We start from the raw sequence: 12,502 nt of genomic DNA, 5'->3' as shown, positions 1-12,502 counted from the left end.
TGAGAATGATGAGGGCAGCAAATGTACAAATGTGCTTGACACATGGATGGATGGATTGTGATAAGAGTTGTACGAGCCCCCAATAAAATGATTCCTTTAAAAAAAATAGAAGGTAAACTTAGCAGGACTGGGTCAAGGGAAAATTCAGGCTGGGATGTAATCACACCAGAACCCTTAGCTAATCCCATGAGAATCTTTGGAGCTGGGGCGCTAGCCCTCCAGGGTCTTCCCAAATAGAAGAAAGAGGGCCAGTTCTTTGAACCCTACACCATCATCCATCATTGAGAAAAGAAACTCTCTTCAAACACACCGTTGTCACGTCAATTCTGACCCTAACTACCCTTAGGACAGAATATAAAGGTCCCTGTGAGTCTCTGAGACGACATCTCTATGGGAGTAGAAAGACTCATCCTTGTCCCTCAGAGAAGCTGGTGGTTTTGAACTGCTGGCATTGTGGTTAGCAGGTCCTCGGCTGTATGCTATCAGCTCTCCATGGGGCCTCAGTGGGGGTGGAAGAATCTTGGTAGCACACCAATTCGTTACAAAATCTAACAGATTCAAAGATCGGACATGATGGTGAACTGAAAGAGAGAGACAGTCCAGGGTACCATACGCTCTATTTGCTGGAGTAACAAAGAGGGACAGTTGGGAATGCGGAGGAGGATATAGACTGCGTACTGAATTGTCCCCAGCACAACTGCCTCCTTGGCCATGAGATCAAAAGAACTAGATAGTGCCCGGCTACCATAACTGAACATTGTGAGCAAAGGTTCTATAGAGTAATCCTGATAAAAAGTGGGAAAGCGCCAGCAGAACGTCTAATTCTCAGGGACTCCAGACTTTCCAGAGCCATGGGGATGGATGAAACCCCCAAAACTATTCCTCTAAGGTGATCTTTAAAACTTAACCCAAAACTATCTCCTTAAAACCAAGCGATAGTGGAGCATCACTAGGGAAACAAGGTTACCTTGAGCAGCTTGCCTCTGCTCTTTGGTTTGTGGGATCTGAGTTCATGAAATAACCCAAAAGATAGACAGGAGCCTTAGGGGGCAGTGGTTTTATGTTGGTGGGGATGAACAAATTGGGAAAGGAAGGAGAGCGTTGAATAATGCAACCACTGGGTACTAATTGTACAGGTGGAAATGGTGTAACTGCTGCATGTGTTGCCATCGATAGTCCCAACAACCACACATTTTTCATTTTAAAAATATCCCACTATAACTATTTTATCTAGGAATTCAGCCAGTCTATACTTAGTTCAGCCCAGTTCTAGCATCAGTTTTCTCTCTGCACTGCCCAGAGAGGAGAGAGGGGCGTAGTGACTGTGCATCAGGCTGCTCAGCTCAACGTCCACAGTCTGAAGCCACAAGCTCCATGAGACAGAAACGGGACACTCAAAAAAAAAAAAAAAAAAAGGGAGGGTGGAGGGGAAAAAAAAAAAGAAATGGGACACTCTACTCCTATGAAGATTTGGAGTCTCGGAAACTCACAGGGGCAGTTCTGCCCTGCCCTATATGGTCAGAATTGACATGATGGAAGTGAGTTTGGTTTGTTTTTTTAATGTATTATGTACGCTTTTCCCATAAAGCCCCCTTTTTACAAGGTGTCCTTTCTAGATCTATAACATCTAAACTGTAGGTCTTTTCGATTCTAGAGGGCTGCATTTAATTATTTGCCTTGGGGCCCTGGTTTGTAGGAGTTGTGGATGGGCGGGAGTGGAGCAGCTAGCCTACCTCAGATGGAAGGAGCTAATTCCCCTTTGCTCTGAGCCTAGGAGCTAAGCTAGGGACAACTTCCTATCCCCTACTAAGGTCATGTCTACAAGAGACATCATTCCCAAGCTGGGCTGTGGTACTTGGTCCTTACAAACTCCTGTGTTTAGCCCGGGCATCCGAGTCATTCAGAACCTATGCTTCAGTTTTGACCCTGACCTTGAACCTCACTATTGGTGGATACAGTTTTTGTGTATATTCCATTGAGCTTGCAAGAGTGGAACACGTGCAGACACAATAGGTGCTTAATAGATGTGCACCACCCTCTGAAGAGTAACACCCTTCGATGACTATTCCTGCTCACCCACCATGCAGACACCTCTTCTCAGAGTTTGCCAGAAAATTCCCTGCCAGCAGCCATAAGTCTGCCCCTCCTGGGAAGGTGAGGTGGCAGCAGCTACCACCTTGATGGAAATCGGGTTCCTAGCTGCTCTGAGAAGCACAAAGCCACACTTGGTTTACCTCACTCAACGTTGCCTGTGTGAATGAAGAGGTGCTAGAATGGTGGCAAGGGAACTCAGGTTTCCTCTCCTCGAGGAAGTCTTCCCAGAGTCTCCTGGCTTTGTAGGTCCCTGACAGTGCCAACAGAGTCTGAGACGCTGGACCATCTTCTGTTGGTCTCTCTTGGTGTCATTTTTAGCGCCCCAGCTGAAAGTGGACAAAATGAGTGTTTTATTAGCTTTTCCACCAGAAAGCTGCCTCCAAGTCCTCACTGAATCATCTGGATGCTTAGATCCACATATTTGTACCCCAAAGGAGAATAACAAAGAGGCATAAGGTGTGTGCCCTTATGATCAGTGAAGACATGGGTTAAACTCTGTCCTTTTCTTTACACCTGGCGCATAGTCGGTGATGGGATTCAAACAATTTAACAGCCGATTTGCTGCGCTACTGACCACTTTAAGAATAAAATCATGGTATACCAAAAGGATTATTATTTCATACAAACAAAACGGATTCACTGCTATCAACTCGATGCTGACTCGTAGTGACCCTGCAGGACAAGACAGAAAGAGGTACGCAAAACTAGATTATGTTATAAGAAACAGTTTCAAAATACTATACAATACCTGACAATACAACTGCTATTTAAGATATTTCAATATTGCTTCTTGATGGGCCTCCTCACTTAAAGTATTCTTCACTTTTATCTGAGCATCATCAACTGTGTGATTTATCCTGAACCATCTTTTCACTGAAGGAGGAGTGTCTCTTCCCTTTAGAGGTAAGCCAAACAGACCACAGTCATTGTGTTGCTACGTTAGACATAGTGAGACCTCTTCCTGGAACATATTCATCTTTGACAAACCCCTCTCTGCTTCTGCTGAACTTGCAGCACTTGTTCTGATGATATTTTTAGCTCTTTGAACACTTTCAGGAATTGTGTCATTCAGTCCTATTATCTCATGGGGATTTGGGGTGTGACACAATTGAAACGAGTGACAATGTGCCTTGCTCTGGTTGCTTGGCACCTTTCGCTTTATGTTTTATGTTTATATTCAACCCGTGTGAACTGGCTGAATCCCACCACTGCATATAGGAGGCGCTCCATAAATGGAAACTTAACATGCAAATTAGTACCTGTATTGACATTGAGGAGGGAGTGAGTGTGGAAAGAAGAGAGAGGCAAGCTGTAATTCCCAAGCATGGCACAGCCTGGAGGGCTGAGCTTCAGAATTCAATTGTGAAATCCAGCTCACGCCAAAAAAACTAAATTATACCTTGGAGTGTGGGCATCCTGCCTTGAAATGGGAAATTAGGCAATTTCACAAGATGCACAGCTGTGTTGCCCGCGCTAATCTCGTTCAGGCAAACTAGAACAGGAGGCAAACCTTTGGCCACTGAGAAGTGCAGCGCCGGGCAGCCTGCAGTCGGCGCCAAGGAAGCCGAGCGAGAATACCAAGCAGCCTGTGCGCTGCTGCGCCAGGGAGAACCAGGGCCTGAGAGCATACACTCTTACCTGATATCAGCAGCTCCACAGCTCTGCCCACCCCCCTCCACCCAGACACTGGGCCACCTTTCCACCCAGCCTCCTTTCTCCTCCCCTCCATAAGCTGCATAAGAGTGAGGAGGAAGAGGTGCTGGGCGATGATGTTTTAGACTGCCAGCACACCCAGGAGAATGTCAGGTCAAAGCCCGGAACACCCTGTTTAGGTAAGTGATTGTCAGGCATGGACACGCCAGGAATTTTTCTGTTTCTGGTTTCTATGAATTTGAAGCGACTGGTAGACTGATGCTGATGTGGCCAGGCCAGCCAGGACACTAGCCTCATTGGGCAGTCCAGGACCCTTCGAAGGGTTCTTGGCTCAGGATCAGGCAGTGTTTCATCATTTGTACCTGGGTCACTAAGGGTCAGAACCAACTCCAAAGCACCTAACATATGAGGGGGTAACAACAACAATAACAAACTTTTTTCCAAAGCTCTATATTTAAATTTTTTACAAAACGACCTTATCACTTTCAAAGTACTCTCTATTACACTTAATATATTTGTCAAATCTGCAGTTCTATTCTTGCAAACATTTTTCCAACTCATCTGTTCGGATGGCTGACAGCACCTCCCTTGCCTTTTCCTTCACCTCTTCTACATCATCAAATCACTGCCCTTTCATGTTTCCCTGCATTCACAGAAACAAAAAGAAGTTGCATGTAGCAAGGTCAGCTGAGTAAGGTGCACAGGGCAAGAGAGACATGCTGTTTTTTTGCCAAAAACTGGCACACTGAGATGGCTGTGTGAGCAGATGCATTGTGGGGTGGCAAAATCAGTCCCCTATCTGCCACAGATCAGGTCTTTTATGTCACACAGTTATGCAATATTTTCAGAGCCTCTAAATGGAAAGCTTGATTAACAGTCTGACCTGGTGGAATGAACTCCTAATGTACTACGAGTTGACTTCTCCTGGTTTGTTATCAAACAACATTTCACCTTTTTTGAAATGAGAAAACCACTCATACACTTGAGGTTTTCCCATAGTGCTGTCCTTGTAAGCTGTGTTCAACATCACAACAGTTTCTGAGCCATTTTTCCCCAACTGTGAAACAAAATTTCACAGCTGCATGCCATTCTCTTCCATCATCCATCACAAAAAATGAGGTTTGAGTGAAACTACTTTTATGAAAAAAATTCACTGAGACCAGAGAGAACCTTCCCAGGCAATGCCACTGGGTGCACTAACTCAGAGTGAGTTGCTTGATGCTCACCTAGTGGGGAAGTGGGCGGGAGGAACGTGTGCTATGAAAGCTCTGCCCAGCGGAGCTTTTTCCAGTTTTAGGGGGTACCCCTTCATATATATAACAACATATACACATGGGGATTCGTTTAAAGATGTTTATGGGAAAATGGAACTAAGCTGGAATACATATATATATATATATATATATATATATATATATATATATATATATATATATATATATATATGAAAGGGTTCCTGGTGACACAATGGCTAAGCACTCAATTGCTAACCTGAAGGTTCACAGTTCAGACCTACCAGCTGCTCTGCAGGATAAAGATACAGTGGTTCTGCTCTGCCCTCTAGCGATGCTATAAGTCGGGATTAACTCAACAACAGGTTTATATGCGAAAACAAAACTCAACTGCCATCGAGTAGATCTGACTCACAGTTTTTCTCTAAGACAGTAACTCTGGGGAGTAGAAAGTCCCATCTGTCTCCCAAGGAGCACTTGGTGGTTTCTAACTGCAGACCTTGTGGTTAACACCCTAACATGTAACCACTATGCTCCAGTGCCCCTTGGTTTATATAAAATATACACAAAGCAAAAGTCTAGATTTACAGAAAAGCTGAAAATATAGTATAAAGAGTGCCCATATACTCTGTACTCAGTTTTCTCTATTGTAAGCATCTTACATCACTATGGTACATGAGTTGCAATTAATGAGCCACAATTTATAAAGTTATTTTTTTATTTTTATAATAATATTGTGTTCTCTATAAAATTGATACATCATTATTAACAACTGGCGTACATACTGTATTCAGATTTCCTTAGTTTTTACCTAATATCCTTTTTCTGTTCTAGTTCTTGGCTGTAACACTTTCCCAGACTTTATTTTTGGAGCCCTGGTGGTGTAGTGGTTATGAGCTGAGCTTTAATCCGCAGGGTCAGCAGTTCAAAACCACCAGCAGCTTCTTGGGAGGAAGACTGAGCTTTCTTCTCCTGTCAACTGTCTCAGAAACCCGCAGGGGTCAAATGAGTTAGCAATGACTCGATGGCAGTGAGTTTGGTTTGATTTTATTTCACAGCTTTGGTGTGTGCTGCTCAGATACTTTTCGAAGTCTTCCTCAATTCAGATTTCTCTTGACATTTTTCACATAATTCACTGAAGTCAGAGACTGGGGAGGAAAACCTCAGAGTTTAGATGCCGGTCTGATCAGCATATCAAGGGTACATATTATCAGCAAGGTCTGTCACTGTGGATGTGAAACTTGATCATCTGGCTGAAGTAATGTGTGTGAGGAAAGCAAAGAATGTTTCTGATGAGTCTCTTCCTTCTAGTTGGAGAGAGGACAAGACAGAGGGGCTGAGGCGTTTGTGTTCTGCTCTATGACATCAGCAAGACGTCCTCTGAATAGTAATGGTCCTCTTCCTTCATTAAAGGCTGACCTTTTCATCCATCCAGCTCTGGCTCTCGTTTTTGTTTGTTTGGGGAAAATATTACAAGAACGCCTTTGATGGGTAGGTTTGTGCATTGTCCAAGCTGACTTTGATTCCATTCGCCCCCCCCCCCCGCCCAGTCCACGAAGTGTGTGTGTATGTATGTGTATGTATGTGTGTGTGTATGTGTGTGTGTGTGTGTGTGCGCGCGTAAGAAAGAGAGAAAGAACCTTATGCATCTTCTAGTAGGCATTGTTCCTTTCTTCCTCTAGGCAAGACTATAGCTGTGAAGCAAAGAAATCTGATGCGCTCGAAAGAGCCCAGAGTTGAGATGTGTCCCTTTACCTGAGTTTAGGAAGGAACAGAGACAAGGCAGGGCAAAATCAGCCCGTTGCATGCCACCACTAAAAGGCCCCTGATCCTTCAATGCCAAGCAGTCAATGAAATCCCTGGTCTATACAGAGCTGGTCCTCCAGTTACTACTGGTGCCTAACAAACACCCCAAAACTTAGTGGCTTAAAACAATCACCATGATTCCTTTTGCTCCTCAATCTGGAATTTGACTTGGAATCACTCACCTCAGTTCAACAAATTCCCAGGTGGGCAGCTCAGCTAGGCCTGTGGGACCCCCTTGCAGGATGGTGTACCCACATGGCTGGCAGGTTGGTGCTGACCGTCTGGGACTGAAAACCAGTGCCACTCAATAGGAAGAGTGCCAATGTCACATTTAAGAAGAGTGTGTTGCATGATACATATTGTGGTGGTCATTTTGGGAAACTAACAGCTTCCACAGCTGACTCATAAGCAATTTAGCAGAATTTCTTATTCTCCAGCAAATACAACAGGGCTCCATCCCAATGATTCCATCTTAAGTCAAATACTTTTTCTTTTAACTGTTACTGCTATTATTATTCATTATTATTATCATTGCTTCTTATTGTCAGTATCTTTATGAATCATTGAGGGTTGAAAACATTACATCTAAAGTTAGTTATATTTCAAAATATCCAACTTCACAAAAAAACTAATTTCCATCGAATCATTGCTGACTCTTAGCGACCCCCCTGTGAGTCTCTGAGACTATCACTGTTGATGGAAGTAGAAAGCCCAGTCTTTCTCCCAAGGAGCTGCTGGTGGTTTCGAACTGTTGACCATGTGGATGGCAGCCCAACATGTAACCACTACACCACCATATATCAAAATACACATATCATAAAATATATTTTTTCAATAATTATTAAATCATTTTATTGGGGCTCATACTTCTCGTATCACAATCCGCACAAACATCCATTGTGTCAAGCACTCCTGTATATTTCTTTCCCCTCATCATTCTCAAAATATGTGCTTTCTACTTGAGCCCCTGGTATTTGCTCATTTTTCCCCTCCTTCCCCACTCCCCTACCTCCATAAACCCTTGACAATTTATAAACTATTATCATTTTGTCATATATTATACTGTCCGACATCTCCCTGCACCCATATCTCCACTGTCTGTCCCCTAGGGAGGAGGTTATCTGTAGATCCTTGTCATCTTTTTTCCCATCTCCCTCACCTTCCCTCCACCCTCCCGGTATCTCCACTCTCACCACTAGTCCTGAGGGGTTCATCTGTCCTGGATTCCCTGTGTTTCCAGTTCGTATCTGTACCAGTATACATCCTCTGGTCCAGCCAGATTTGTAAGGTTGAATTGGGATCATGATAGTGGGGTGGGGGGTGGGGGAAGCATTTCGGAACTAAAGGAAAGTTGTATGTTTCATCATTGCTACCCTGAACCCTGACTGACTCACCTCCTTCCCGCAACACTTCTGTAAGGGGATGTCCAGTTGCCCACAGATAGGCTTTGGGTCCCCACTCTGCACTCCGCCTCATTCACAATAATATGATTTTTTTGTTCTTTGATGCCTGATACCTCACTCCCATCAACACCTCGTGATCACACCAACTGGTGTGCTTCTTCCATGTGAACTTTCAACAATTAAAAAGATTTGTAACTATATATATGAGGATGGGAAAATAGATTTATGTGTATATATTTATAGGTTTGGTATTAAGGTAGCAGATGGACATTGGGCCCCCAACTCAAGTACTCCCTCACTGCAAGAATACTTTGTTCCATTAAACTGGCATTCTATTATGCTCACCTTCCCAACACAATTGCTAAAGACAAAGCGGGTGCATAAGCAAATGTGAAGAAAGCTGATGGTGCCCAGCTATCAAAAGATATAGCATCTGGGGTCTTAAAGGTTTGAAGATAAACAAGTGGCCATCTAGCTCAGAAGCAACAAAGCCCACATGGAAGAAGCACACCAACCTGTGTGATCACGAGGTGCAAAGGGATCAGTTATCAGGCATCAAAGAACAAAAAATCATATCATTGTGAATGAGGGGGAGTGCAGAGTGGGAACCCAAAACCCATCTGTAGGTAACTGGACATCCCCTTATGGAAGGGTCTCAGGGAGGAAACGAGCCAGTCAGGGTGTGATGTAGCAACGATGAAACATACAACTTTCCTATAGTTTCTAAATGTTTCCTACCCACCTACCATCCTAAAACCAGAGGACGTACACCGGTACAGATAGGAACTGGAAACACAGAGAATCCAGGACGGATGATCCCTTCAGGACCAGTCGTGAGAGTGGCGATACCGGGAAGGTGGAGTAGAGAGGGGGAACCAATTATAAGGATCTATATGTGACATCCTCCCTGGGGGACGGACAACAGAAAAGTGGGTGATGGGAGACCTCGGACAGGGCAAGGTATGACAAAATAATAATTTATAAATTACCAAGGGTTCATGAGGAAGGGGGTGTGGGGAGGGAGGGGGATAAATGAGGAGCTGATGCCAGGGGTTTACATGGAGAGCAAATGTTTTGAGAATGATGAGCATAACGAATGTACAAATGTGCTTTATACAATTGATGTGTGTAAGGATTGTGATGAGTTGTATGAGCCCCCAGTAAAACGATTGAAAAAAGAAAGAAAGAAAACGATTTGAATGGCATTGTTATTTTGTCAGTTATGACCAGGAGTAAGTACCCTGTGGAAGGTTCTGGACCATCAAGCTTCTCCCTGAGAATGGGGATGGTGTTCCTATTTGGAGCCTTAGTGAGACCTGTCTCCGCTGTCCTTTTCTTTCCCTTTTTCTGCAGATATTTTGCAGCAACTTCTCACATTGTTTGGGTCCATGTTTTAAGCAACTGATTGTCCTGTTTCCATGTAGAAAAATTTGAGCTAATCCTTCACTGTGAAACTTTTTAACAGTTTCTCTCCTTCATCTTCCTCATTATTCCTTTCTTCTTCAACAATGTTGCTTTTCAAAATTTATTCCAGTCCTGATCTGTCCGTTCAGAAAACATGTACCCAAGGGGGCCGATGGGAAAGGGCAGTGTTTCATCACTTGAATACATCGGATGTCAGGCTCCTGTACTCTGGCCTGGGTGCTGGTATACCTGTGGAGAATGAACACTGAACCACACACAGTCTGCCCTCTGGAAGCTCAGTGTTGAGACAGAGAAGCAGACAAGACACAGGCCATTTCAGCTCACAAGGATGCTTGCTGGAAGTTGAACGAGTACAAAGAGAGACTCTTCAATCGTCCCAGAGAACCCCTAGGTAGGAAGTGTGTGTCCCAAGCTCAATTGTAAGACTGAAGAAGAAAACCGAAAGCTGAAAAGACAAACCAGTTGCCAAATTTAGGAATAATTGCACGTACTAATTATGGTCCAAACAGTTGTTATTATTATTGTATTATTGCCTATCCTTATAAAGTCTTCCTCTGCAAGACATTTTCTTAGACCAAACTGCTCCTGGAAATTCTGAACACCCAGTTTGCAGAACGCTATGGATGACAGTGGAAGCCTCAAATCCATTTGCAGGGTCCCCGTGGATTAAGCCTTGTGTGAATTCCTTCTGACTGTTGTGCAAGGATGGGAACGGCCTTGCCGTCAGAGAGCATTGTGAAGTCAACCAGGGCAGATGTAATTGTGCTCAACTGTGATACCTTATTGTTTCATCTCCCTTTGACCCATTTTACAGTTGGTTCACACACTTTTAATATTTTCTGCTCTTTCCTTTTTTTTGTTTTCTTTTTTTTTAATTGTTTTATTCGGGGCTCGTACAGCTCTTATTATAATCCATACATGTATCCATTGTGTCAAGAAAATTTGTACATAGGTTGCCATCATCATTTTCAAAATATTTTCTTTCTACTTGAGCCTTTGGTATCCACTCCTCACCCTCCTCCCTCATGAACCCTTGATAAATTATGAATTATTATTATTTTCATATCTCACATCATAACTTTTCTGTTATTCGCCCCCCCTCTGCTGTCTTTTCCATTGAGGGTTTTCTTTGTTTTATTTTGTCAGTGCGGTTGGGGTTTTGTGGTTCTAGTTGTTTGCTTGCTCCCTGTCAGTGGAAATCTGTAGAGAGAGTAACTGGATTAGTGCTGGCCGGAAGGATGGGGGGAAATGGGGAGCTAGCAGCAATGAGTAGAAAACATGTTCTGAAATTAATGGAGGTAATGATTCCACTACTCTTCTTAATACGACGGAATGATTCAATTGTAAGCTATGTGAATTATTTGCCAATAAAACTTTGATTTTCTTAACTGTCTCTGGCAGCTGAGGTCAGAGAAACCTGGGCTTACATCCTGGCACTGCTTAGATAAATTACGTAATCGTATGTTACCTTGGAGATCACAACGGACTTGAGCTGAGAATTTGCTCTTCTTACATGCCCGACCCACCCCCTCCCCCCTCAGGAGAGCACCTGTGCTGTGTGAACGTGTGCGCGTGTGTGTGGAGGCATGCGCGTGCACGCATGTGCACTCCTTCGTAGATTTGGGTGAGAGAGTCGTGATCTGTATCAGCAGGTCTGCAGCACAATTGAATTCCTGCAGGCTAGAGGCCACGGCTGTGTCAGGGGCACACGGAGCCTGTCTCGTGGTGTTCTTACTTGCAGACCGTTCTAGAACTTGTGCTTTGAAAACAATTCATAATTGGAATCGTGGGCCTCATCAGCCCCACTGTTGAACAAGGGATCTCTGGACATGGCTGGGATATGTCTCATAGGCAGGCCCAGTGTGCGGGAATATTAGGAGAAAGGATAGCAGCCAAGATTTGCACCCGAAATTCTCCTGTGCCCTAAAGAAGCCAAGATCACAGGCAGGGACTGCCTCCGGAGACAGGCACCCAGCTCATCTTTGAGCCAGGGGTACATATTTTATTTCAGAATAAGAAAAGCCCAGCTCCAAGGAGCGGGGGCTCTCGTCTGATCTCTAACATGAGGAGACTTCGGACCTCGGGGGACAGAGCACAGTGGAGACCACCACGAGTGGGAAGCAGTGTTTTGGCTCCATGAGTGGGGTAGTCCGGCCCAGGTTGGCCATTTAAACGTGTAAGGGAAAACTGGCCTGTGTTACCATGCGTGCCCCTGCATGTGCTCATGCATGGATTGCACGCGCTCTCGACGACGGTTGCACTGAGATGCCAGGATTTCCAGCCTGGATATTGCCCTGCTGCAACATCCCCCAGTGACTTATGACATAAATTTAACCCAGTGGATTTGTTTTAAAGAACACTGAAGGTGTCATAGATTGTCCTGGACCAGAAAGCGAGAAAAGAATTAAGAGGGAAGAAAAGGCAAGAGGCCAGCAAGAGAGCATCACTTCGCAGAAGCATGTGGGTCGGTGCTCTGAATGTGGGGGGGGAGGTGGGGGCAGGTGGGTGGAGCAGAATGGTGGGCATGTGGTCATTGGTACCGCACTGCCCGAGCTCATCCCCAGCTTCTCGCTCCCCAGCTGGGTGACCTTGGTAGATTCCGGTTCCTCTCCTGGGCCCCACTTCATCAGTGTTGGGGGCTGAAGTCTGCCACTGCTGGTTTCGCCCTTCCAGCCCCGGGTGAATGGTGTAGGAAGACTCGGCGCATAGGCCGTTCCTCTCTTAAACCATCTTCTCCTTGCCTTGGCCTGATGCAACTATCTCGCTCTATATGGGCTGTGGGCAGCCAACCAAACAGACAGACAGAAGGAGGGGTTTCTCCTTACTTGGTTCCTGGAGCGAGTGTGTGCTGGAATGCTGTCCGTCCATGGGGGCAGAGGCCCTCCTATA

At 44.8% G+C, this 12,502-nt stretch overlaps 1 protein-coding gene across 5 annotated transcripts in view; it reads left to right on the top strand.

Annotated features, from left to right (window-relative positions):
* Positions 1 to 12,502, top strand: part of TMEM108 (transmembrane protein 108) — a 360,974-nt gene that overhangs the window by 326,416 nt on the left and 22,056 nt on the right. The window lies entirely within an intron of this gene.

Source organism: Tenrec ecaudatus, chromosome 4, assembly GCF_050624435.1.
Source record: "Tenrec ecaudatus isolate mTenEca1 chromosome 4, mTenEca1.hap1, whole genome shotgun sequence".
In the NCBI taxonomy this organism is placed as follows: domain Eukaryota; kingdom Metazoa; phylum Chordata; class Mammalia; order Afrosoricida; family Tenrecidae; genus Tenrec; species Tenrec ecaudatus.
This window is presented reverse-complemented; position numbering and strand designations above follow the sequence as displayed.